The sequence below is a fragment of the Diabrotica undecimpunctata genome, chromosome 5, assembly GCF_040954645.1.
Source record: "Diabrotica undecimpunctata isolate CICGRU chromosome 5, icDiaUnde3, whole genome shotgun sequence".
NCBI lineage: Eukaryota > Metazoa > Arthropoda > Insecta > Coleoptera > Chrysomelidae > Diabrotica > Diabrotica undecimpunctata.
The window spans coordinates 106,829,334-106,857,032 of record NC_092807.1 but is presented as its reverse complement, the minus strand read 5'-3'; the positions used below and the strand labels follow the sequence as shown (position 1 = coordinate 106,857,032).

Sequence of the window (27,699 nt, the reverse complement as noted above, 5' to 3'; positions counted from 1 at the left end):
TTTATTTAACGAAAATTAATTTTTTGCATATAAAATTACTTTTTATTATAATTTCAACATTTCAACCCTCACAACCAACCCCTTTTTAAAAAATTTAATTTAATATATTTTTATTGGTCTAAAACATTTCTTGAGTGCATTTTATTAAACAAAAATTAATTTCTTGCTTATAAAATAACATTTTACTATAATTTCAACATTTCAACCTTCACAACCACCCCCTTTGTCAAAAATGAATTAAAAAATATTTTTAACGATTTGAAACATTTTTAGAGTGCATTGTTTGTAGATAAAAATTAATTTTTTACTTATAAAATGAGCCTGCTTTTTTCAACCCTTACAAGCACCCCTTTTGATGAAAATAAAATACTTAAATCCTTAACTTAGACATGGACATAAATAGAAAAAATTTAGTTTATAATATATTACAATTTTTTTATTTTCCAAAAAACTAAAAATAAATAATATTTATATAAAACGAGGTATAAAATAAATGAATATCTATTTATCATCGGAATCATAATTTTTACCGTCCAATTGGTCTTCGTTTACTGGAGGACAATTTTGGCAATTGTCCCCACAGCATGTTCCGCATGTTGCATTGCAAAATAATCACAGCCTCCGACAGCCACACGCTGATCCGCAACCTTTTTTTTACAATAACTCGGTTAATTTTGATGCTACAACATGCATAAAAAAACGATTTTACAGGTAATTTACCGGGCTATAAGTATAGGAATGTTAAAACATTCTAAAGTCCTTCATGTTTAAAGGGTGAAGGGTCAAAGGGTGGGAGACCAGTGGTTCATGCGCTATAAAGCAAACTTCAACCAACTAAATCTCCGTTATTTTTTAAGCTACAAAAAAATTAGAAAATGAAAATTTTTGTTGAAAAAAAACCTATTTTTTTGTATTATGTCATCTTTCACATATCTTTTATAGTTTTGAAGTTATTATAAAAAAAGATTTTTTTTAATATTTACAAAAATAAAAAATGTAATCATACTTTTTTCAAAAACTGGGTACTCTAAAGTGGCTAAACTTTTGGATCATACAAAAAACACTAAAATAAAGTGAATTTTATAAGGAAAACAATTTATTTCAATCCTAGTGAATACGACGTTAGTTTTATTGCGTTTTTTTTACAAAAATTTGAGAAACCCATGGTTTTTTTGATCGTATCTTACACTTATTTTGATAAAACTCTTAGTTTCAGAGCTATTCTTAAAAAACCTTTGAAAAACATGTTTTTTTTTAACGAAAAATAACACTTTTCAACAGCGAATAACTCAAAAAGTATTGATCTAGCGAAAAAAATGTTTACTACATTTTTTGTTTGAAATTTGTCTTTCTATCGAATAGCGTGGTTATTTTGACTGAAAAAATTTCCACCCTCGAAAAGGGGTGGCAAACACCCCCAGTGTTGAGTAATTATTTACTAACACACAAAATTTCAAATGAATCGATTCAGTTATAAAGAATTCGGAGGTAAAAACCCTCAGTAACTGATCTAATAGTAGTTGGCGCGTACTATCTTATCCCGACACCTAAAGTGTAATGGCTTTGTTTGTTGTACCCACTGGTTTCGTTATGTAGGATTCTGGGGCACACCAATCCTTTATGTATAATGTAGTTAAGAAGCGTAGAAAACTGCACCTGTATATAAGGCCAATTGTGAAATGAACGACTTATATTATAACAGAAACAGCGGATATTGATTATTGATACCTACTAAAGGTGCCTGAATCGTAAAGGTCTTCGAGGACGCCATATCTAAGCTATTAACACAAAACCCTGAGTGACATTTTTGAGCTGGCCTTTGATTATCTTATACCCTGATACGAGTAATATTTTGTTGTAAGCACTGGCTTCGTTATGTAGGATTCTGGGGCGCTACAATCCTATATGTATATTGCAGTTAAGGAGCGCAGAAAACTGTACCTGTATAATTTAGGCCAATTATAGATGTACCACTCTTATATTATAACAGAAACAATCTTGATCTGATTATCTGATACTTAATAAGAATTGTATTTTGCAAAAACACCATGCTTAATTGAACCAATAGATCAATCAAGTGCCGAAATCGGAAATAAGTAAAAATATTTTTTAGAGTAATGGTCTTTACGTCATCTTTGGTTAATTTTTCAAACAATTTTTCAGAGTTCGATTTTTTTATGGTTGGTTGGCCGGCCAACCAACCGGTATGGTCGACGTTGGCTGGCGGGCCAGTCCGGCTGTGTTTCTGACAATATTATTCATTATTGTTTGCATGTCGTATTCAAATAAAAGGTATTTTGTGTTATTTAACAATTTGTTTAAACAACACTGTTGAAGCGGGTATATAAAAATAATATTCTGTATCGATTAATGATTTTTAACAATATATTAACTATTAGTTGGTTATTTTTATGCGAACAAGTCGTATTCTAAAGAGCTACGCAAAAAAATGCTTTGTTGAAACGATCAAACAACCACAAACCATACGACATATAATGTCGATTTAGCCATGAGTCAACTAGAAAGACAAAACTTTAAGGAAAGATGATCAATGGATCATGAAATATGGAGTAATATTATAAAAGACGTTTACATGAAGCAATTTGAAGAAAGCACGATGCTGGTCGAGACACTGATTATTAGTTTCCCTTAAGTGTAGTCTTTGTATGTGTAATCTTTACTATGTGTAGGTGTTCTTTGTATATGTACAATGCAGCTGTACTAGCAGAAAAGAGATAAATTTTGCTAAAAGGTTAATAAGTTAAGTCTTTGTAAATAGCTGTATTCAAAGATTTTTGTTTGAAGAAATTTTTATCGGATGGTAATTACTTTTTATGAATTGGTAGCACCTTTTCAGTTTTATATAATCTGGAAAGTCGCCAGTTGCAATTGATACATTAACTAAATATGTTAATAACGAAAATATATAAGAATTAACCTTTGTTATTAAAAACCCAGGGATTTCATTAAATCCTTGATTTTTTGTTTTTTTTTAAGTTAGGTTTTGGTTTATTAATTTGTTTAATTGTAATGTAGTGTACGAATGAAAAAGAAAATGGTCATCAAACACAGTGTTGTTACAAATGTATGTACTATCAGTTTTTTTGAGATGGTCACAATTACTTCTAATAGAGCATCTTTATACAAGAAGCTAGTTGGCTACAGTAAGTATAGTGTAAGTGAGTGAGAGTGTTATAAAGTATATTTAACTACATGACAAATACAAATATTGTGTGTAGCAAGACAAAAAAATACATTATATAAAAAAGGAATATAAAAGGTAACTTAAATATATACAAAAAAGAACTAGACCAGTCTGGTTATGCAAAAATCATCGATTTCACGGCAAAACTTTAAAATTTTTCGCAGATATCTGAAGCTTTTAAGACATAGGTGGGGATTACTAGATGACGAATAGATGAAAAAGTACTCGTATTTTTACCTTGCATTTTTTTTAAACAATAATTTATGGTCACAATTTGATTTTTTGTCTATAAGTTTTTTTCCTTATATTTTACATAAACAATATTAACATCATTTTTTTATATCAAGAATATCTTTATTTTCACGTTTTTTAAATTAAAATTGATAAATAATTTACGGATATATTTGCAAAAAGTAGTTTTTTTGCACTAATTTATAAATTTTATTAATTTTTTTAATAACAAAATAAAATGTAATTAATACATTTGAACATCGATGAATTAGCGTCTTTTAAATGTGTGCGAAATTTACTCATTTATTCTTCGTTCACAAATTGTTGAGAGCACGAAATATGCCTCAAAATCATTTTAAAAATTGCCCTGCAACACAAATCTAAGTTCAAGAAATACGTAGTTGACAAAATGGTGGAAGGGCGAAACATCACAGTCTTTAGACTTCCACCCTACCACTGCGAAATAAATCCAATTGAACTCATTTGGGCACAAATGAAAAGTTATGTGGCTAGAAAAAATACGTCATATAAAATACAAGCTGTACGTGAATTGTTATATGAGTCTTTATAACATATTACAAAACAAAACTGGAAAGATGCAGTAAGACATGTAATAGAAGGGGAACAAAAAATGTGGGATCTTGATAACATAATTGATGCTACCGTAGAGATTATTAACCTAATTATTAACCCTCAAGACGACTCGGATTCCGAAGTTGATCCTATTTATTTTGAATTTGATTAGTTTTCTAATCGTAATTATATAAGGTAAGTAATAGTAGTTGTAATCGTAAGGTATTAAAGAGGAAAGGCGCAAAATATCGCCTGTCAAAATGTTCAATGTGTTTTAAATGTATCCATTTTTTTTTTCAAATCCTGAGAAAACTAAAAAGCATTTTTGAAAAATTTAAAGGCAGAATGAAATATTTTTAGAATAAATAAAAAGTTTCTTTTGCATGCAATATTTTCAATTAAAAATTATACTATATTTTCTCTTTTATTTTCACCCCTGTTACATAACATATTAAAATAAACATTGTAGAAGTTTTCAGGGACTTTCTGCCCTGAGTAATAATATAATCTTTCATTCTGCGTTTAAATTTTGCAAAAATATTTATTAGTTTTCTCCGGATTCGAAAATAATGGATACATTTAAAACACATTGGAAATTTTGAAAGGCGACATTTGGCGCCTTTTTCCTTAATTAAATAAATGTATCTTTTACAAATGGCAAGAAACTTTTTATTTTTGAATAAAATAAATAAGTTTTAATAAAAAATACAATTTACATAAGTACAATTAAAAAAATATATTTATTTAGTTCAAATTAATGTTTCAATCATATACTCTATGACACTGGTCGTTCATCTCTAACCATTCAAACTACCCCCGTAATAGGATTATAAGGTATTGTATTCCTTCAGATATAAGGTGGGTTAGTCGAAAACGTCTTAAACCGTCAGTTTTAGGTTGGTTTTTACTATTATATCGTATTACCTATCCTCTCTGTATTTCAGTTTTCTAATTAGGGTTAAACTTGTAGTGAGCTATCAACAAATTGTGAACCGACTGTAGGAAATTTCATAGGATTCTTTAAGACTTAGACTATCTCAGAAGTTAAATGCATATTGCGTTTACTTATAAAAAATTGAAATAACTTCTATATTTTTCAAGCTACAGACTTATACGTACAACCATTGGACAGCTGGTAAAAAAACTTACATTTAAAAAAAACCTTCTATGACCAATACAAAGTTAGGGACTATTAAAAAAAAATTATATCTCCATTATTTATAAACATTAAAAAGTAAAAATTGTACAAAATTTAAATAAAAATCTAAAATTTATATTAAAATTTATAGCTATAAAATGTATCCAATTTTTCGAAACTTACAGCCCTTCGAAGCGAAGGTACTTTTGAAAGATCGACATAGGAAAGTGGAGGGGATTGGAACTTCAAATTGAAACACGTAGGAAAAATTTACAATATTTCGGCTTCCATTGTAGCTAGAAGCCTCGTTTTTTTAATCTGGGGTAGCTCGTCGAAATATGAATAACTACATAATTTTCACTGGCCGGGAAATATGGCAAACCTCGAAAACGGACAAAAAATAAAATTGTAACCATAAATTATAGTTTTGAGAAAAACGCAAGGTGAAAATATAAGTAATTCTATTCGTCATCTAGTAACCATCACCTATGTCTTAAAAGCTTCAGATATCTGCGAAAAATTTTTCGACCTTTTTTTTTAATCAGACTAAGGTAAACACATATTAAACAGAAAAAGATTTATAGCAAAGTTACGGTAAGCAGTTCAGTGGATGTTCTGCAATGAGTCATATATGCTTCTGGGCAGTAAAAACAATGTTTTGGAAGATATTTTTTTTATAACTTTATCGAAACTATTACAGCTTAGCTGTTTAATACTTTTTGGTAAATTTTGTAATAATTATAATTAAGGCAACTTTTTTCTGAAAGACTTAATCTACAGCGATTTGTTCGTAGGTAGTGACAGTTTCGCGCATTGTGAGCGTGGACATCAAACTACTTTATTAAATGGGCACGTTTTTTGCGAATTTCAGTTAAAACTTGAAATATCAACAGAGTCGGTAGTGGCATAATTTTGAATTTGATAAAGAAAGGTTGCATTCTAAAAAATTGAAGTGCATTTGTTGAATTACCCCGTATGATTACACCATAGTTTATGTGAGAGTGGAATAAAGACAAAATATGTCATTTTTAATGTTTCAGTATAGTTAACAACCCGTTGCTAGCTGGCAAATAACAAATAATGAACCTGATAGCTTTTTCTTAAGTTGTGAGATATGTGCCGACCAGTTTAGTCGATTATCTATGGTTATTCCCAATAGTTAAACAGTTTCTTTGTTATCTGGATCATTGTGTAAACTACTTGCAGATACATATAACCAAATTTTGCGTTTTATCAGAGTTAAGTTTTAGTTTGTTTGTAGCAAACCATCAGAAAAATAATGATAATCTAATCATCATTATTTGTTCCTGATATAACGTGTGTCGTATCATCTGCGAATTGTATGGATTTGTACAAAGATATGAATTTTTAAACAAATCATTGACATAAATAATAAATGAAAGAGGTCCTACGAGTAAACCTTGTGGGACCCCATGTTTTACGGATAGAAAATCGTTGAAATGACCTTTAGACACTACCATCTGGTGTCTGCCACATAGATAAGAAGTTATAAGCTTAAGGGGGATACCTCTGATTCCATAGTAATTTAATTTGTAGAGAAAAATGTCGTGTGCAACGCAATCAAAAGCATTCGACAAGTTGCAAAGAGAAATTACTATGCGATTGCCACGTTCAAGCCCCTCAAGCACCTCGCTCACATTAAATATCGAGTTCGTAGTAGAACGAGCACTTCTGAATACATATTGTGAGTTGCTTAAGTAATTTTTTGACTCAAAATAGGAATATAATTACTGTTTGATAACCTTTTCAATCACTTTCTTAAAGTAGAAACAATGCTTATGGGTTTGTAATTGTCAGTTTTCGAGGAATCACCTTTTTTGTAGATTGGTAGTACTTCTGAGTATTTTAGTGCTTCTGGAAATACTCCAGTTGATAGAATTAAATTAATAAGATAAGTGAAAACTATTTGATAAGTTTCTTTTAAAATTTTGCTATTAATTTCGTGAACGTTCCTACAATTAGAATTACTAAGTAACTTTATTATTTGAGAGACCACTTCTTCAACAACGGAACGAAAAAAGGATATGCTTGGAGAAGGATCATTTCTATAATTAAAGAGGACATCGACATTAGTAGTGGGAAGAGATGTAATTATATTCTCTGCAATTGTAGTAAAAAATTTATTTATTTCGTCAGGAGAAAGATCAGGTTGTACCGAACTGGATCTTGTGTTGTTTCTTCTGAAATTTATCATTTTCCAGCAGTCTCTACGTTTATTTTTGGAATTAGTAGTAATAAAATTACAGTAAGCTGACTTTTGAGCAATTTGTAATTGTCGATTATATTTTTTGTTGTTTGTATACCTTAAACAAATCGGGATCCTTAGTGGTATCTGCAATGTATTTATAAAGAGAAAGATTAGATCTGTAAGACCTTAATTTATTATTAAACCATTGCACGGGCGTTTTTCAGCAATTTGTCTTACTTTTTTAGTGAAAAATGCTTTAATATTAAATTGTTTTAAGTTTCGGTAAGAAAGAGTGTCAAATAGTTAAAATCATTATTAATATCATAGAAAAAGTCCATATTTGTACTAGCTAGCGCAGTAAACCAGAAGAAGTAATAAACCGTTGAAATGTGTGATTAGTGTCAACAACTTTATGCTCATAGTCAATAAATAAAAATTGAGCTCGATGGTCAGAAAAACAAAATTCAAATACGCCCCCTTTGTAGTGTCGTATTTTCAGAAAAAATTGTCATAATGTGGTCGATACTGGACTGGGATGCGATTCTAGTATAATCGTTTATAGTTGCTTTTAGACCAAAAGATGTTAATAGATTTTAAATATCAAAAAAAGGGTCAGATTCAAGATTTAAAATTTATATTAAAATCACAGGTATGATCAGTTTATCTGCTATACTAAGAAAGGACATTATAACATTCTCAAAATTCACCATAAACAAATAAAAATCACTATTACCCGATCTGTACACAGTTAAAATATTGGTTTTTATGGAAGGTACATAAATTGCACAAAACTCTGAAGTTTGCACTACATTATATTCAATTGGATTAATAGAAGAATACGTAAGATTTTCTTTTACATAAATTATAATGTGTATACTATAAGGTCTCCAGAAATAAAAATAAATATTTTGAATCTCAGACTTCAATATTTTATAGAACACTGGTCAATGTTTAGGTATACTAATTTACATTTTGTTTCCCTACACAAGAATCAATCTCATCCGAAATGTCATGATAAGTAAAGAATGGGCTCTTAGTGTAAATAAAAGATTGATAAAAATTCATGATGTGATCCATTTTACTTATTCACGGTTGGGGATGGAATACAAATGGCTTCGAAAAGCGCTAAAAGGTCTGGCGGCTTGTAAATGATTTCCTTAATGTTACCTAATAGGATTAACATCCGGCAAATTGACTTTTATGTATGTACACAAAAAGAAAAAAATCAAAGGCAATTTAAAGAATAAAGAGGAAATTTTTAAAAATGGGAAATTAATAGATATATATTTTTATCTTTTTTGTTGACTTTGTTAGTTTTTTCCTTATTTTCTAGCGATACTTTTGAATGTGTCATAACAAAAATGTAGAAAAGTCACCATTGCGATGCGTCTTATGTTTCTTTAATTTAAATTAATAGTACCTAAGCCAGTAATACGCTGAATGAATGATAACAAGGTAGACCAAAAAAATCTTGGAGTGGAGACCGAAAGCGAATAGACGAAACCCGGGAAGACCACCAACAAGATGGACTGACGGCATAAAGAGGATTTGTACCAACTAGATTGCAGCAGCGCAAGATAGATCTGAATGGAGGTTTTTCGAGGAGGACTATGTTCAGCAGTGGATGACTATGGGCTGATGATGATGATAATGATGACCTATATATTTTTTTAAATTAGGGATTTTCTCAAAAAACATAAAAAAGGGTATACCGAAATGACCCATTGATGTGAAGTCACTTTAATACCCCGTTTTGAAATAGCTTAGAGCTTAGACGATGCATAAAGGCTGTAGTAGTATCAATGTCAACCCATTTTTAAATCGATTAAGCCAAGTTTCAAAAATTTCAATTTGACTTTTGGGGTGACTTTAATAGCTGCTACAGGCAAAAGTAATTAATGTATAATAAATGATATATCTATAAGTTGCTAATACGTTATTGAGGTAAAAAAACATTTAAGCAAATTAATAAAACAATATAAAATAGTAAAAAAGTTAAAAGAATATAAAAAATCTTACATACAAGTAAGAAGTTCTTGTGGATAATGATATATTTTTGTATATTGCATGAATTTTCAGTTTTGATTTTTGGCAACAAATATGAGACATTTTTACATACATATGTGACATACACGCCACGGTAAATACTTCCTCAAAACGGCATTGTGAAATTTTGTAGCTGAATTATTGTAGTTTGAAACAACGCAGGGGAAAGGCGTGTACCTTGGGACAAAATTTGCTTTTAATTTTTTATTTTTTTTTTCTTTCATCCTAAACTAAAATATATTTGAACCAGTTAAAGGAGGTAGATTTAGGCACTAAATTGATAATAAAAATATCGCTAATAACTAACGAGTAAATCAGTACTTACCATATAAGTGTACAGTCATATTAGTCCTAAGTTTCAACCTGTGGTTTTCCCTTGGGACAATGTTGATTGTACATTGGGATATGAAGTAACTGTATTTTTATAAATAAAACAAATATTGAAATACCTTTTTAATGATGAAAAAACCAATAAAACTATTTTTTTATGTTTTTATAATATTTAAAAGAAATATTTTGTGGAAAGACAATGTTGAAAGAATGAAAACCGTGTCGTTTTTTGGGCACAAGCAACAGTTTCACTATGCTTGAATGCTTTACGACGGCAATGTCTTAAACATCTGGGGAGACAAAATAAACATTCTGTTTTCGGAGAATCTTCACAGTAACTTCTTGGTTTTTGATTTCTTGAACCAAATCAGCATATTAAACATCAGTGGATGTATCTTTAACAGTGACTTTAAATTTTAAGACAACCCAGCCGCCAATGACAGAATTCAGTGCAACTTTGTCTGGTGGAAAGAAATTAGGAACGTCTTCATCTTTGGAACTTAAATAAAATCTGCTTCCATCGGAGATGTTTTTAAGCTCGAGCTCGTCTTCATCTTCAGGCGAAGAAGAAGATACAACTAGTGCTCTTTTGACAGCCTCTTTTTCCTCCTTTAGCTTACTTATTTAAATTTTCTGTTCCTTGATTTTTGCAACTCTGGGGAGTCTGTGACAATCATACATCTTCCTGACCTTCTTTCCCTTTAACTAGTCTTACGCGGTGGAACCTTCGGAAATGGGCGAATTTGTTCAGGGGTCATTCCAGTAGTTCATTCCAGTAGTGGAACTAGGCGCACTGCTTATTGATGATGTGGTTTCATAAACTTCCATAAGTTCTGTCTCTTCAACTTTAGTTTGTTTTGGAGGTTCATATGGCCTGTTGGTAACCTCAGCTGGTAAGTACTCATGGTCTTCAAACACGTTTGCATTAAATGGCCATATACGTGTAACTTTAAAATCTGACGAAGAGTTATTTGGGGTAAATGCCAGTGGGAATGCTTTTCCTATCAATTCTGACATGTTGTATATAGATACAGGCTTTCCCGGATGGTTCAGCATCCAATCTTTGCTAGCATTATTCAAATAATTTTTAAATGGCACAAAAACAGATCTATCCAACGGCTGAAGTTTGTGACTGGTATGCGGAGGAAAAGTCAAAATTACTATTCCGTTATTCCTAGCTATATGTATAGCAGACAATGAGAAATGGCTGTCGTGGTTGTCGAGGATAAGCAACAATTTATTTTCAAGAGATGGCTTCACAACTGAAATAAAATGTTGAATATATTCAACGAACAATTCAGCATTTAACCAACCACTAGAAATTGCCATACCAATAGTTCCAGGTGAAACACGTGTAAAAATAATGCCTGGTGGAATAAATGTTCCGACAGCCCTCACGCAGGCTATCATAGTAACATTAATACCTCTCTCGCCAGAAGTAGCTGCTCCGATTTGCTCAGCTTTTATATCACCAAGCACACGAACTGGCTTGTGAACAGTAAGGCAGTCAGTCTCATCGAGATTCCATATATTCTGAGGTGTTAACTTTAATCTCGAATAAATTTCTCTCAATTTATCAAAAAATATTAAAACGTTTGGCTTATTTAAACAGGCCATTTGACCTAAGCTTGTGGCTTCAGGCTGTTGAAGAGATATTTTGTTATTATAAGAAATTTTAAAACATCGGTATCATTGTCTACCAGCAGATTTATTATTATCCCATGATTCAGGGTAGTTCACATTGTTGAACTTGGAATACTGATATGCTAGTTTTCGCATTTCTTCAGCAGTGACGCCATAGTTCCACTGTGCAGCTTTTATAATGTATGTGAGCATTTCCTTTTCTTGTTCAGTACTGAAGACTTTGCGTGTTCAATTCTTCACTTCATACTTGAAAGTCGCTTTCATAGACACTTTATGTTTTTAAATGTGCCTAGCAAGTAATTTTTAAAACACTATACAGGTTAGCTATTTCTCTCAAACGTCGACTATACGCCAGCTACTTTTGGCAGTTGCTTTTAATGCTTCTGCATCTGGTTTCACTCTTTTCTTTTCTGTGGCACTTCTTCCCATCTGCAACAATACAATTAACATTAACGCACTGCAGAAAAATATCTGGTGGTACCTTAGGACAAGTCCCTACGTACAACCATAACTAATTCATTTCTTCATGGTAGTCCATTATAGCCGCTTTAGAGGAAACTATAGCCTGTGCACCCTTAATGAAGTCATTTTCATTACCAACGTGAAGAATAATATATCTAAAAAAAAATTAATTTAACACCTTCACATTCACATTTAGTCGTTTTTTACAGATCCGCTCTGGGTCCTGATTCTATTTCATTTCAATGTCGAAATATAAAAGTGACTACGCCATGACAGTCGCAATCGCTAGCGATTCTCATTCATTTCGATTGCAGTTAAAACTGGGGATATTTACTTTATCATTTTGACACTGCTGAAAATTTGGGTTGGCCCTGTTGTTTATTGGCTGCACGCTGCACTACGCTTGTTGAATGTTTGTTTTGTTTACGTTACGTGAACGTCTTTTTTTTCTTGTTTTAGTTGTTAAATCATAAATAGTGGCCATTCTCAATTATATTTTGAATTGAAAGAAAAGATGGCAAGAAAAAAAAAAGGCGATGTGAGAGATCCTTAAGTTATAACCACTAAGATTTGATTTAGTGGTTATATTTTAATATAGTTTTAAATTTACTGCAGTTTAGTAATACTATCTCTAAACATTTTGGGTATCCTAGAGGCATAAACACCTTCTTCCAAATACGGTTCTAATACCCTTATTAAATAATTTGCAGCTTGTTTATTAAGCCGGAATTGCTGCCTAAATTGAGCATCACTTAGTGAAAACGAATTTTGAGTATCCCGTAACATTCTTCTCATCCTCTGTTGTGAGCGTCGGATATATATCCTCTCCAATTCCTCCAAAACTAGCAAATGTCCGTAAAACACAGCCCTATTAATACTTTTTGCCTCAGTTTTCCTTGCAAGGATCAAAACACAACACCGCCTACCTAAACTGAACCTAAGTTCACTTCTCCGTTCTCCCAGTTCAGCCAGTCATGTCAGATTAATTTCGACTCGAAATGAAATTTTAACCACTTTCTTGAAGTTGAAATTAATTTCGATAAATCGAAAATTAGTGACGTCGTTTGGTTAGTTCAGCTGAAATCCACAAGGTTCGCAAAGTCGCATTTCGACGTCGCCATATTAATTTCGACATGTTTCGAGTCGAAATCTCAATTAGAATCAGGGCCCTGGTCTATAATATATTTTCTATAGTACATCTACCAAATAATGTCTCCATAATTTCAACCAGCTATTGAAAACACTGGTACGTGATAGCTTATTGGATAGCAAAGTAATCGGTGAAATAAGAGTGTAGAAGAGTTATCTATTGTTCGTGTTTATTTTCTCAAGCTTAAAAATAGATTAAAGAAATTATAAAAAATATGTTGTCTCAAATCATTTACTTGTTTCATATACTAATATTTGTTACAGATATAAAAAATTTACCCGTATTTTTCTTTTTTTTCAGATTTGGATCATATTTGATACAAAAATCGATTGAATATAGGTAAGTATTTGTTTTGCTTTACTTACTCAACCTAAAATATACTTTAATAATCGATACAAATTAATAATTTACTAAGAATTATTTCTTAGTCTGAGAGCCATCTGCAATGGATTAACTAGAGAATATATTAAAAAGATGAAGGAAAAGACTCAAAAAAGAAATAGGTAGAAAATATGAAGGCGTTATAAATCTGGCAATATGAAGTAATGAATTAGGTACTACATACAGTTAAACAAAGGTGACAACAGTTTAGCCAAACTAGAAAAATAAAAGTAAATATATTTTTTTTATTTTTCAAGTAAATATTTGCAATCTGTCTTGTTTGGACAATAATCAAATTTGATAATATAAACCAAAAATTTTCCTAACTTCTAAACAATTTACTTATGAAATCTATCTGGTAAGTCCAAGAGTTTGTGTCTCTTATTCTTCTCACTTTCCTCCTGTTGTCCACTAGAATTTGGGTGAACTTTTAACCTCTTTAAATTACTATACTTTTTTATTTCTTCGCGCACAACACTGACTGATAAATTACGATTAATGACTTCATTAGGGACGTAGTATGGTGTATTAACAATATGCCCAAGGACCTTCGATTAGAAACTCTGCAGGATTTCAATATTGGATTCGATGCATATTCCCACAGTTGAATGCCATAGTTCCAGATGGGTTTTTAGAATTACTTTATACACTAATAATTTATTTTCTAGTTATAGTTTAAATTTTTTTCCAAGTAACCAGTAAAGTTGTTTTAATTTTAATCCAAGTTGTTTTCGTTTATTGAAGATGTGGTTTCTCCAAGTAAGTCACCTATCAAGACGAATGCCGAGGTATTTTAAAATATTGGATTGCGGTAAATCTTGATTGTTTAGTTGTACAGGAGGGCATGTTAGATGTTTATTTGTAAAAGTTACATGGTTTGATTTACTATCATTCCGATTCTCTACTATCTTAACCGCATCTGAATGGTGTTTAAGTGGACTTGTAACCTGCTAAATGCTTTGATCGAATTTGTGTAGGACGAAAAGATTACGGTGTCATCAGCAAATGTGTAGATTGGCCGAGGATTGATCCCCAATCCTCCCGGTCCAAGGCATGCTCCTCCTCCAAACCTCTCGATTCCATAGCTCTTTTAATTCCTTCATTCTATGAGCGTCAAGGTCTACCTCTTTTTCTTCTTCCATCTGTGAAGTTTTTGGGGCCAACGTTCGTCAGGCATCCTCAATAGGTATCTAAACCATTTTTAACCTCTTCTTTCTATTCTCTCACTGACCGTTTCTGTAGCATTCATGTTATTTCTTATAGATTCGTTGGTCTTTCTTTCCAGCCTTGATGTTCTAGCACTTCTTCTCAAATAATCCATTTCAACTGTCAATAATCTTCTCTTCAGGTCTTTAGGTCTGAAATAACTGATTCAACCATGGTTTGCCCTATTATTTTTTTGTTCCTTTTGGAAATGTTCCGATGCCACCATAAGGAGTTCAGGCATTCTACAATTTTACGTCCCTGATTAACTCGGTGTTTAATTTCGGTTTCTCCCAAGCCGTTCTAATCAATGAGTGCTCCTAAATATTTAAATCTTTCCACTTGTTTGATTTCCACGTCCTCGTTTATCAACACTTCAAACTTTGCATTTGAATTGATAACTAAATATTATGTTTTCTTCATGCTGACTTGTAATCCCCATTTTAAATATTATTTGTAGAGACGTTTTATCATAAATTCTAGATCATAAGAATCTTGAGCTAGGACGACTTGGTCATCCGCAAAGTTGAGGAAGGACAGTACGTCATCTCCTTTGGGGATTTTTTTCAATGTTGGGGGGCTGCCTCAATATGTAAATTAAACAGTAAGGGTGACATACTGCACCCTTGTCTTAGTCCTTTAGTTACTTGTATTGGCTCTGATAGTTTGTTTCCTATTTTTAGGTAAGTAGTGTTATCCCTGTATACTTCTGTGATTAATTCTAAAAGGTATGGACTAATGCTGAGTTTTAAAGCTTGCCACAATTTAAGTCTTGGAACTGTATCATACGCCTTTTCTAGGTCGATGAAGGCTAGATGTACTTCGGTACCAACCGCTATTCTCTTTTCTAATAATTATTGAAGTATAAACAAGTTATCAGTGCAAGATCTACAGACGTAAATTGACTTTGGTCGTCGCTAATTAGATTTCCTACATCATCTTGTATTTTTCCATTTATTATCTTTCCAAACAATCTCCCGAAAGTAAGTAGAACACTTAATCCTCTGTAGCAGTTAAGATCTTTTCAATTACCCTTTTCAAAGATGGACACTTGGTGAGCGGTTTTCCATTCAGATGGTATTTTAGTCTGTTGGCAACATTGATTCATATTTGCATTTGTTGGCAGCATTATTCGTTCTATTAGGAGTGGACCTCCGGCTTTAAGTAACTCTACAGCTATATTGCGAGATCCTGGAGATCGCCCGTTTTTCATTTTAATGAACACAGTACGGACCTCGTTGTTAGTAGTATTAAGGTTACTATTTGTTTGTTTCTTCATACTGTATTCCTCTCCCATATATTCCAATCTGGACTCTTGAAGTAAATTTTTATAGTGATTCTCCCACGTTTTTATAGGAATTAAGTTGCTTAAGGAGAATGGGTGTTTTTCTTTAGATTAGTGATAGTTCTCCATGCTTCCGTAGTTTGAGAACCACAAACTAAATTTTCAACTTGGACAAATTTTTGTTCCCAGAAATTGTTTTTTGCTTCTTTTATTTGATTGCGTACTTCTCCGTTTTTCCTTTGATGTTACTCTATTGCTAGATGTTTTATTTGTTAGCCATTTCTTATATATTTTATTTTTTTCTTGTATTATTTCTTTTACGTTTTCTGTCATCCATGGTGGCTCGTGGTGTTTTTTGTCGTTGTTCTCTATTTCTAATACTTCACAAGCATTTTTTTTATTATCTTTTTGAGGTTTTTGTATTCTTGTTCCACATCCATATTTTTTTCCATCTCTTTTATTTCCTTTTCTAATCTAGATTAAAAAAGATATTTAATACTTGTTTGTAATAAAAGGTGCAATTTATATCTCTCCGTTTTGTACTGTATTGTGAGTCATGCCTTGAGTGTTCCAAGTACCAATTTTCAAAGTCCTTTTCTTTGCCAGGTGCCAGGCCATTTCGAGGCTCGACGTTAGAATTTTTAGTCAAAACGGTTTTTTCCAGATGATGAGGGACTGGCATATCGCTCCAATCCCCAAGGTTGGAGGACCAGGATTTTCTGTTGGGGTTTCTTCCCTTAGTCGACATGTTCCAGTGTTAAGGCCCCAGAAACTCGCCTTTCACCCTCTCCCGCTGCTATATAACACACATCCATTGTACGCCATATATCCGGTGCTTACGCGACATATATGTCTTTGAGGACGTGAGGTAGAATTTACTGGCAGAGCCGAGTTCTGTTGCCAGAACCCCCAACCCTTTCGCTGGGAAACGGGTGGACATTTCTCAAAGTTTTATTGCAATATAAGAGTCGACATCTCATCTTACCTCCGACGTCCATAACAAGCCTTTAAAACAATTTTATTTGAAAATATGTTTTAAGCTCTTGGCTGTGTTAAACCATACCGTTGGCATTCCATATTGCCAGTTTAAGTATAATAGCCATTTATATGATTCTGGATTCGGATGCCACCAGGCGGCTTGATAATACTAATCAACTACTAATCTAGTTTAATTATAATTTTAGTTTTTTAGTTTATTTATAATTGTTTAAATATCAGTCTGATTATGTGGCTGAATCTACGTAATTTAAACTACCTGTGTGTCTGTTAAATTTGGTTGTCCAGGTTGTCGTAGTTGCTGTTGATTATTGGCAAGCAATTGTTTTTCTTTTAGGGCTGGAAATTTACGTTTTTGGAACTCTTTGTAGATATTGCTCCTCTTGTAATTTGCGGGATGACTTTCTTTACATAATGCGCAAGTTGCTGGGGTTTGTCTATCTTTCATGCAATCCTTACAAGGATGACCCTTACCATCTGACACATTGAGGAAGTCTGTTACAAAAGGATTTTGTGTGACCATAAATTTGTCATCTCATACATTGCGGTAGGTGACTTTTGAAGGGTGGAGCTTTAAACTGAACTATTACGTTTTAAAAATCTTCGATGTCATAAATATCTTTATTGTTTATGTTAGGTTCAAGATCAATGTAGAACATTGATAATGTTTTTTTATCTTATTAGATATCTTAATATAATCTTCATTATTATATTAAGATATCTTCCTCTTGTTCTTCCTCTTTATAAGCGATTCACCTTACTAACTGGGAATTAATATCTCTATGAGAGGTTGTCATTCCACCGTTTGCGCAATTTGCGCATCTTTAGTAAAAAGGTCATATATTCGATAAAACCCATTAGAAAGATATGGAGGAACTATTCGTATTATTTTCTCTCTCGCACTAGGAGAAAGGGTTTAGATTGCAGCGCGCAGTCTAGGTATTATATGTCTTTGTCCTCACATCATTAAGGTCATAACCTTAACTTTGACGGTTATACTCTTTTTAACAGCATTTTTAAATAATCTTTTTAAAAAAGGATTTACAAATTGGAAATCAATACGTATCATTTTAGTTAGTCAAAAATGTAAATTTAATTACAATAAATTGTGTCTAAATCCCATATTAACACAATATTTAAAGTAACTGTATTTAAACAAAAAAATACATGTTTTGACAAAAATATGATTAAGGCAAAGTATTACCTGTACCATAACTTTTATAATATCTTTTCAACATCAAAAACATGGTTGTTATGAACCTCACTATAGTGTATTTTTATGTATGAGAGAGTAATAAAACAATAAATTATGTATGCAAATCCCTAAACTGTTGATACGGGTGACTCAATGAAAAACAGATATTTGTCAACAAGTTTACAGAAGTATATAGGAAAACAATTTTAAATTGAGTATGACCACCAGGTGTAAAGGTTGGAGCAGAATAGAATACAATAGTTGTGAGGCATACTAATCCCTAAATAAGGTTGCCAGTGTCGGAGTGATGGAGGTTAACAGGTACTAATGAATTTGCAAGAAATGTAAGATGTTTATTTTATTGGTTATATATAACCAATAAAAGTTTAATAAGTACCTACCTATTTGCAAAATAAAGTTTAATTCTTTAGATAAAATAAAACGTTTTATTTTATCTATTTGCAAAATTAAGTTTAATTCTTTGCCTATTTGCAAAATAAAGTTTAATTCTTTAGATAAAATAAAACGTTTTATTTTATCTGAAATGAGTGCATTCCACGAAGTAAGGGTTTCAACAATCAAACATTTAATTCTTTAATTCCAGGAATCTACGACAGTAATTGACTAGATAATTACCTTCTAAACTTATTCCACAGAAAATGTGATAGTGGGTTTTTCCATTTTGTATATAGGAAGGTCCAAGTGGCGTATTCAAAATTCTTAACAGTTCACTAAAAGTAGGTACTTCAGTTGCAAGGTGCAGTTTATTGTGTATACTAGTGTTATGGAAAATTTGGAAGTGCCGTGTAAACGCCGAAAAATTGGTCCTCTAACAGTTAATGAAAAAACATTAATATTTAATTGTTTTAAATCATTTACAGACAAACGTTTATGTGAAAGTGTTGATGAGACCGTTGAGTTAGTTAGCAGTACACTTGGTGTTGGGAAATCTACGATTTACAGAGTTATTAACGAAGAGAAATGTGGTAGTTTTCAAATACCACGTAATGCTCCAGGGAAACCAAAATTTCAAATAGAATATCATTTTAAAGAAGGACTTCGACGTAAAGTGCATGAATTCTTCTTTAGACAAGAATTTCCAACATTGGATAAAGTTCTTGACTCAGTTCGAGATGATAAGGATTACCCAGAAATGAGTCGAAGTACGTTATGGAAACTTTTAAAAGAAATAGGCTTCCGCTGGAAAAAGAATCCCAGAAAGTCTATTTTATTAGAAAGAAGCGATATTGTCATATGGAGAAGACATTTTCTAAGAACTATAAAGGAAATGAGAAACCAAAAAAAAAATATTTTATCTTGATGAAACATGGATCAACGAGGATCATACACCAAATAAATTTTGGCAGGATGAAACTGTTACAAGTCAAAGGCACGCTTTTGTAAATAACTTATCTACTGGTTTAAATCCACCATCAGGAAAGGGACGCAGGCTGATAATAGTACACATTGGCAGTTCAGACGGTTTTGTTGAAGGTGGTTTATTAACTTTTGAATCAACTCGTACCGGTGACTACCATGAAGACATGAACGCTGATGTCTTTCAAGAATGGTTCGAACAAATGATAGATCTTCTTCCTACGAACTGTGTAATAGTAATGGATAATGCAAGTTATCACTCCAGACTTATAGAAGGACTGCCCACAACCAAGTGGTTAAAAAAAGACTTGCAGAATTGGCTGAGTTCAAAAAATATTACGTACCATCCCGGATCTATAAGAAAGGAACTTTATTCGTTGTGTGCCCTTCATAAAGAAAAATTAAAAAAATACGAAATTGATGAAATTGCCAAAAATCGTGGAATGACAGTACTTAGATCCCCACCATATCATTGTGAATTAAACCCGATTGAACTGGTATGGGCACAGATAAAGAGTGAAGTTGCAAGAAAAAATACCACTTTTAAAATTCATGATGTTAAACAGTTGTTTTTGGAGGCCGTAAATAATGTAAAACCTGAAAACTGAGAAAAGGCAGTAAATCACACTATTAAAGAAGAGGAAAAAATGTGGAAGCTGGACAATATTACTGTTAAAATGATCGAGCCAGTTATTATAAATCTTGGTTCTGAAAGTTCATCTTCTGAATCTTATTTGGATTTGTAACAAGTAGCTGTAAGTTTTATATTAATATTTTTATTCATCTATTTAACATACCTTAGACGGTTTTAAAAACTCTTTTTCTCTTTTGTAATTTTTAAAAATTAAAAAAAATGTGAATTTTTTAAAACTCTTTTTAATGTAGGCCAGTCAGTTCTAATATAGTGTGTGATAAAAGAGGTCACTTTTGTTTACATACACATAACACTTTATAACACTGAAATAATTCATTTATTTTTTACAATTATTCAAAGTAATTTTTCAATTAATCTTGAGCACGCCCATGGAGTGGTCGGAGCTACCAGTTAAAATTATGCTAATTACTCTCTCGTTCATAAAAATAAACTATAGTTATGAATAGAATAAGCTTCTCAAATAAGTGTTAGGATAATTTTCCAGAGCGCAGTATGAAAAATACAAGAATTATTTTTCTCAAAGCAAATTATTTTATCTACCTAGTTCGGCTCGGTTATAAAATAATTTTGTAAACATAAAAACTGGTCGGCAAACAGGGAACGTGAGGTTCTCAGCAACTTGAAGCTTAGAACTAACAGGCACTCACAGTGGAGTGTTCCTCATGTCAATCAGTATAATGGTGTTTCCAATTAATCTTCCCTAGTTATGTTAATCCTTTAATATAGAGAAAATATTCAGCTATTTTTTTATATCATATCGTAGGGATTTACTGGTGATAATTATTATTGGTTAATGCGATTTCATAAACTTGCAAAACAAATCATATTCAATTAATAATTTGAATATGGTACTGAAACTATTTTCTTGTGGCATGTTTTGACTAAATATTTTATACATAGAAATAAATCATAAGTATTTGTAATGCAAATTACACTTATTCCTATATACTGTACCGTTAAAAAAAGGAAGACTTTAATTATTAGGATAGTACTTAGAGCTCTACTAAAACTCGACACTCCGGCTAATAAAAATTGAATGTATTAAGAACATGAATATACTCAAGTTAAAGTTGATTTCATGTAATCGAATGAACTATCTTACAAGTAAAGTCGTCCCAGGAGCGCAACTCAACAATATTGGCACTATCATTTTAAAGTCGTCAACTTTAAAATGTATAATGTATGTCTGAATTGTCAATATAAATGAGTCAGATAAAATTAAATTATTAGAAGAATTTTTCACTAAATAACAGAAAGACAAAAATTTGTTTAATTTACTAATGTTTGTATTTTGAGAATGATTTCCGAAGTGGAAATTGAAACGTTAATAAACGTAATTTAACCTTTAATTGTGGCTTATTCCCATTTAAATAGTAATTACTTTAAAATGCCACAAGAAAATAGCTGCAGAACAAAGTCAAGTTTAACTAACGATTTATATTGTCCAAAAGTTGGGAATAAATAAATTATAATTGTTGATGGTCAGTTCACCTAAATTAAATTATAACAAAGAATATTAAATAAGCTTATAATTATGACTGAGTCCGGTTTCCTTCTTTGTAGCTCTCATAACAAAAGGTTTTTTACAGGGTTGGGTAGTTAACCCAACGCCAAACCCCCTTTTCGGAGGACCATTTCACCCGCTCTCGTCAGTTCCCGACCCAACTTTCCACCCGGGTTGGATACCGGATCTCCAGGTGGGTTGCTCGGTTTACAGGGGATACCAGCATGAAGGTGAGAGATTTTTGGGGCCGTAAATGAAAATGGACTATGGCGTCGAAGATACAACTTTGAACTGTATCAGTTATACACCGATCCAGATATTGTGAAATTCGTTAAAGTGCAGAGACTTAGATGGGCAGGACACATTGCTAGGATGTCAGATCACGAATACACGAAGAGATTAACATTTTTAAAACCAGAGGGCACAAGAAGCAGAGGACGACCACGAATGAGATGGATTGATGATGTGGAAGAAGACCTACAGATTCTAGGGGTTAGAAGATGGAGGGAAGTTGCCAGGAATCGACAGGAGTGGCGACTTCTTTGTGAGCAGGCCAAGATCCACAACGGATTGTCGAGCCACTTATGATGATGATGAACATTGTATTAAGTAACTCATTGCTTATTTGGAAAATTTGGACCCTAATTGCAGTTTTTTATTATTATTAACGACTGATTTCCATCTGAAATTAATGTCATTGTAATGTGTTTACACCCTCATTAAAATTTAGTATAAATTCTAAACTTGAAATTAATTTAAGTTAGTTCATTTTTTAGCTAGTTCATTTGATTCGTTGAAGTTCATATCGACTATAGTTATTATTGTGTTTTTTTTTGTTACAACGATTGAGTTTATTAATGGAGAACAGTACTCTGAAACATCCCCCGGGGAAGGCATGGTCACTAGGGGAGAAACAAATCATAGTCAACATGGTAAATTATCGTGTAAATCAAGGATATGAATCAAAAATAATACAAACAGTGGCAGTAGAAACCAGCATTTCCAAAAAAAAACAATTTACTCTGTAAGAAAAGAAAATTATTTGGGTCTTGGATTACAACGAGCAAAGAGACGATCCAAGAAAAAGCTACCTTCATTAACGCTTGATAAAACTTACGAAGAAGGAAAAAAAAGTAGCATTCGTCAAATAGTGCATTATTTTTTTTTAAGAATACACCCCCAACATTACATTCTCTATTAGCAGTAGTAAAAAAAGACAAACATCTACCCATTTTTTCTAGGACTACACTGCATAGACTAATTAACGATATGGGATTTGTGTACACAAAACGGTACAGAAAGTCAATGTTAATAGAAAAATCCGAAATTATTTCTTGGCGCAATCGGTATTTGCGAGAAATTCGTACATTTCGAAAACAAAACTACAACATTGTATATTTGGACCAATCATGGGTAAATATTGGTCACAGTATAAATTATGAATGAAAGGGCACTTCCGTATCGTCACATAGGGATGCATTTGTTCGTGGACTCACTACAGGCTTGAAACCCTCTACTGCACGTTGCCCACGCTTCGTTTTACTGCATGTAGGAAGTAAAGATGATTTTATTAATGGAGCCGAACTAACTTTTTTAGCAAAGAAAAATACAGCAGACTATCATGACGAAATGAATAGACCTCTTTTCGAAAATTGGTTTAAAACTAATCTTGTTTCAAATATTCCTGGTAAAACTGTAATAATAATGGACAATGCGTTGTATCACTCCAGGAAGTTTGAAAGAATTATGAACAAATCTGATAATAAAGAAGAAAAAAAGGAGTGGTTGCGTTCATAGGATATTTATTTCGAAGAAAATTACCTAAAATCCGAACTTTTGGACGTTGTAGCTCATTTTAAATCGCAGTATGATGAGTGTATGGTGGATGAAATTGCAAAATGTAAAAATTATAAAAGAGCCTCGACCTTCCCAAGTCTATTACGCCAGTCAGTTCTATCCATTGCCAACTGTTGCCAGTTTGCTGCGCTTATTTGTCTACCATCCTCATCTACACCATCTCTCCATCTGAGTTTTGGTCTACCCCTACTTCTACTTCCCACAGGTTGTGACATAAGCATTCTTCTAGGAGGATTGTTCTGCTGTGATCTTGCCAGATGTCCTGCCCATCTTAGTCTTCCTATTTTTATAAAGGATACTACGTCTTTACCACCAAATATATGTTTATATCTGTGATATATCTCGTAGTTGTACCTCCTTCTCCAAACACCATTTTCACAGATACCACCAAATATTCTTCTCAGGATCCTTCGTTCAAATATAAGCAGGAGATTTTCGTCTGCCTTGGAAATGGTCCATGTCTCCGACCCATATGTCAACACTGGTTGTATAAGGGTTTTGTATATGGTTATTTTTGTTTTTTGGCTTAAGTTTCTTCTTCTCATATGTCTACTCAGTCCAAAATAGCATTCATATCACCATATCACTGTGAACTAAATCCGATAGAGCTGGTATGGAGTGAAATAAAAAGATTTGTGCCAAGACATAACAACACTAATAAGAAACAAGTAGAAATTCTAATACATGAAGCGTACCCTCAAGTTACTCCACAAAAATTGAATAATTACGCGCAACACGTAATTAGCATAGAAAAACAGATGTAGAATATCGATAATTTACTGGACAATATCGACCTAGTTATGATAAACCTTAATGAGGACAATGGCAGTGAAAGTGAGGAAGACGGGAGTATAGAAGAAATGTAAAATACACAGTTTAAATACATTTTAACTATTTATGTAGGTACCTACGTATTTATTAAGGTTTAATATATTTATGCGCTTAAATACATTATTATACAAATGTTTTATACAAAATTATTTTTATTTTATTCAGATAAAGGTATTTTTCGAAAAAAAAAATGTTTTAGAACCCCTGACAGCCACAAAATTCCAATAATATTAATTCTTAAGTTAAGCATAGTTATCCTATATATCTTATATTTGATTCAAACCTGTTTCTGATAACATTTGGCATCACTGTTGGTCATATGAATCTATACTGTAATGTCAAGGTGGGACAGATCATAGACGATAAGGATAAAATCAAGACACTATCTTAAAAGAAATAACTGGTGACTTTTTTGCAGTCTGTATATACATAATTTTTAAACATTTTTGCAGTTAAAGTGACAAATTGAAACCCCGCAATAAAAAGAAATTTGTTCTGTTACCTAAAGCTTCCAGACTGAAATAGTAAAGCTTCACAAAGAAACACTATTTCAGGCGAAAGTAACGAATAAGAGGAAGGAGAATACACGTGCTCAAAAGAAATATGCTTTTCCTAGTATTTAGAAGCAAGAAGTGGATTTTGTCACTTAGTGTGTGAAACGTTAAAATATTACAGTCGTTTACTTTCTCGTTTTTATTTGGGAATTATTTAGGTGTGGTGAAAACCTTAAAAGCACTTCACGTACGACTGCGGTATGTTAGATTTTACAAAAAGAAGTAGACAAATAGAACAGTTGTAGGAAAAGCGATATATATTCTTGAGCAGATTGTTTGGAAACGTTTGCACGATTCGCTACCTTCAGATTTAGTTCGAACGGCGTTTAACCGTTAGGTAAAATGTAGTAAAAAGGGTAATATACACAGGGTATCAAGAAATGTTTAGTTTAAAAATTTTATTTTAAGCTCATATTTTTATTTACTTAAGCGGAAAAAACTCAAAGTAAAAAAAAGTGTAATTTACAATAATTTACGTGTTATATCGACATGTACTTCTACCGTACAAGGTACCTCTTATATATATATATATATATATATATATATATATATATATATACATATATATATATATACATATATATATATATGTATATATATATATATATATACATATATATATATATATATATATATATATATATATATATATATATATATATATATATATATATATATATATATATATATATATATATATATATACATCGACACCTACATTTTTTTCATTTTTTTGCTTCTAAACATGTAAACTAACGTCTGCAATAATTAAAATTTCAATATGTCTAATAGAAGGCCTCCAGAATTAAAATGTAAAATGTCGTATGTTTACTTTTGTCCAAGTATACAATGGTATGTTTTACTACCGGCACATGCGAGTGTTACTACGGGATGAGACAGAGTACTTGGTGAAGAGACAAGCTCCTCCCGTGGCAAATTAATTTCAGTATTCTTGTTATTTTTACATTAATTCGTAAGTTTATTAACAGTAATACAAGTTAATACAAGATATGTCGTAACGAGCATATAGAATTATTAATCTCATGACAAAAGAAAAACAAAGTGAAGTAATACGAAAAAAGAGACCAATGAAAATTCAAATTATGGAAGCAATATTATAGTTAAAGTAACGCCTTTGATTAAAGAAAGTGAAAGAAATGAAGGTATGTATTATTGTGTAGTGATATGATTTTGTAGTAAAATGAGCCTAATATAAACGTATTAATTTTTATATTTACCGATGAAAAATATCGTAAGTTATATTTACTATACTTTACGTTGTTTTTCGCTATTAAAAAAATATCGTCTTGGTTAAATAAGATATTTTACACCGGAAAATAAGTAAAAATTATGTCGTATGTATATGATATGATGTTTTACGTTGGAGTTTTATATTGTTTTTTTATCGTATTTACTACTTCCCTACTTCCCTAATTCTTTAAATTTAACTTATTTCATTTTCTTTTTCCCGAATAACCTCGGCCATCGTATGTAGACATGAGTGCAATAGAATAAATTATGGATGTTTTAATAATAGCGTTTATTGTCCAACAGAATCCATTTATAGGACAAAATACAATACTCGAGTTAAAAGAAATATTAATAATTCATAGGTACTAACTAAATAACACATTTTTCGAGTATTTTACCTTAACATAAAGAAACTACTCAATCACCTAGGTAGATTTCAGAAATCCTAGTAAGCTGCTTTAAACTGTAGTGAAATATATCGCAGTAAGCACTTAGGGAATTATAATAGTTGCACATGAGAAATAGAGAAGAATTTAACATAAGATTAGTTCTAGCTTGTGTATTTCTGAACGTAATCGAATTTCTCACTGGATAAGATGGAACGTTAAAATTTATTTGTCGAAGAATATCAAGGCAGTCAATGAGATTACGTAGTAGCTTGTACAGGAATATTAGGTAGGCATTAATTCGTCTAGATTCTAATAATACTACGTCCAAACCGCTATACAACTCACTATTGCTGATGCCCCTCTTGGGATATATGCCGTTAATTTTGAAAGACAAAAATTTTAAAAATTTACGCTGCACTTGCTCTATAATTTGGATATGTATATCATAAAAAGGTGACCAAATGACAGAGGCATATTCCAGTTTACAGCGTACAAAAGTGTAATAAAGTAATTTAATTGCCTTAGTATTAGTGAGATTTCGACTATTTCTAATTATGAATCCATAAGATTTAAGTGCTTCTTTAATTAAATTAACATGTTCAACAAAGGTGAGTTTATAATCAAATGTAACTCCAAGGTCTTTTATTCAAACGTTCAATTTTATTCAAACGTTCAAGTTCATTGCCGTGGATAATATATGGATGGTATATATTAGACTGTTTCCTAGAATAACTAACTACTTTGCACTTATTGGCATTAAGATTCAAATGATTTGCATTACACCATTCATGTACACGATTCAGTTCACTCTGCAGAAAATGACAATCATTAAGGTCGCTTATCAATGAATAAATCTTTAAATCATCGGCATAACATAAACATGGTGCAAAAATTGATTCACACAGATTGTTCCAGAAATGAACATATCATTTTAAAATATAAAATAAAAATATAGTTCTTTACACTTTTCTTAGTGTAGAATAAGTAAAATATTCACTAATATCAAGTTTTCTCGGGATAGCCGACTCAATGGCGCCACAGCATCTTAAATAGTTTTCACACCTAAATACAAGAGGCGTAATCTTCACTGTTACGCATCAAGTAGTATTTTATTAGTTCATTCTCACACGCCCTTGAGGCATGTGCATTTTAAAACACTCTCAATTCATATATAAAATATTTCTCTACGCCGAAATCGGGCATTTTTCTCATAAATATGGTTTTCTCTTTTAC

At 31.9% G+C, this 27,699-nt stretch overlaps 1 protein-coding gene across 2 annotated transcripts in view; it reads left to right on the top strand.

Annotated features, from left to right (window-relative positions):
• Positions 1-27,699, top strand: part of Dh31-R (Diuretic hormone 31 Receptor) — a 666,929-nt gene that overhangs the window by 130,541 nt on the left and 508,689 nt on the right. For both annotated transcript variants that reach the window (XM_072532514.1, XM_072532513.1), the window contains exon 2: positions 13,289-13,327. The gene's annotated coding sequence lies outside the window, so the exon portion shown is untranslated. The remainder of the gene's footprint in view (positions 1-13,288; positions 13,328-27,699) is intronic.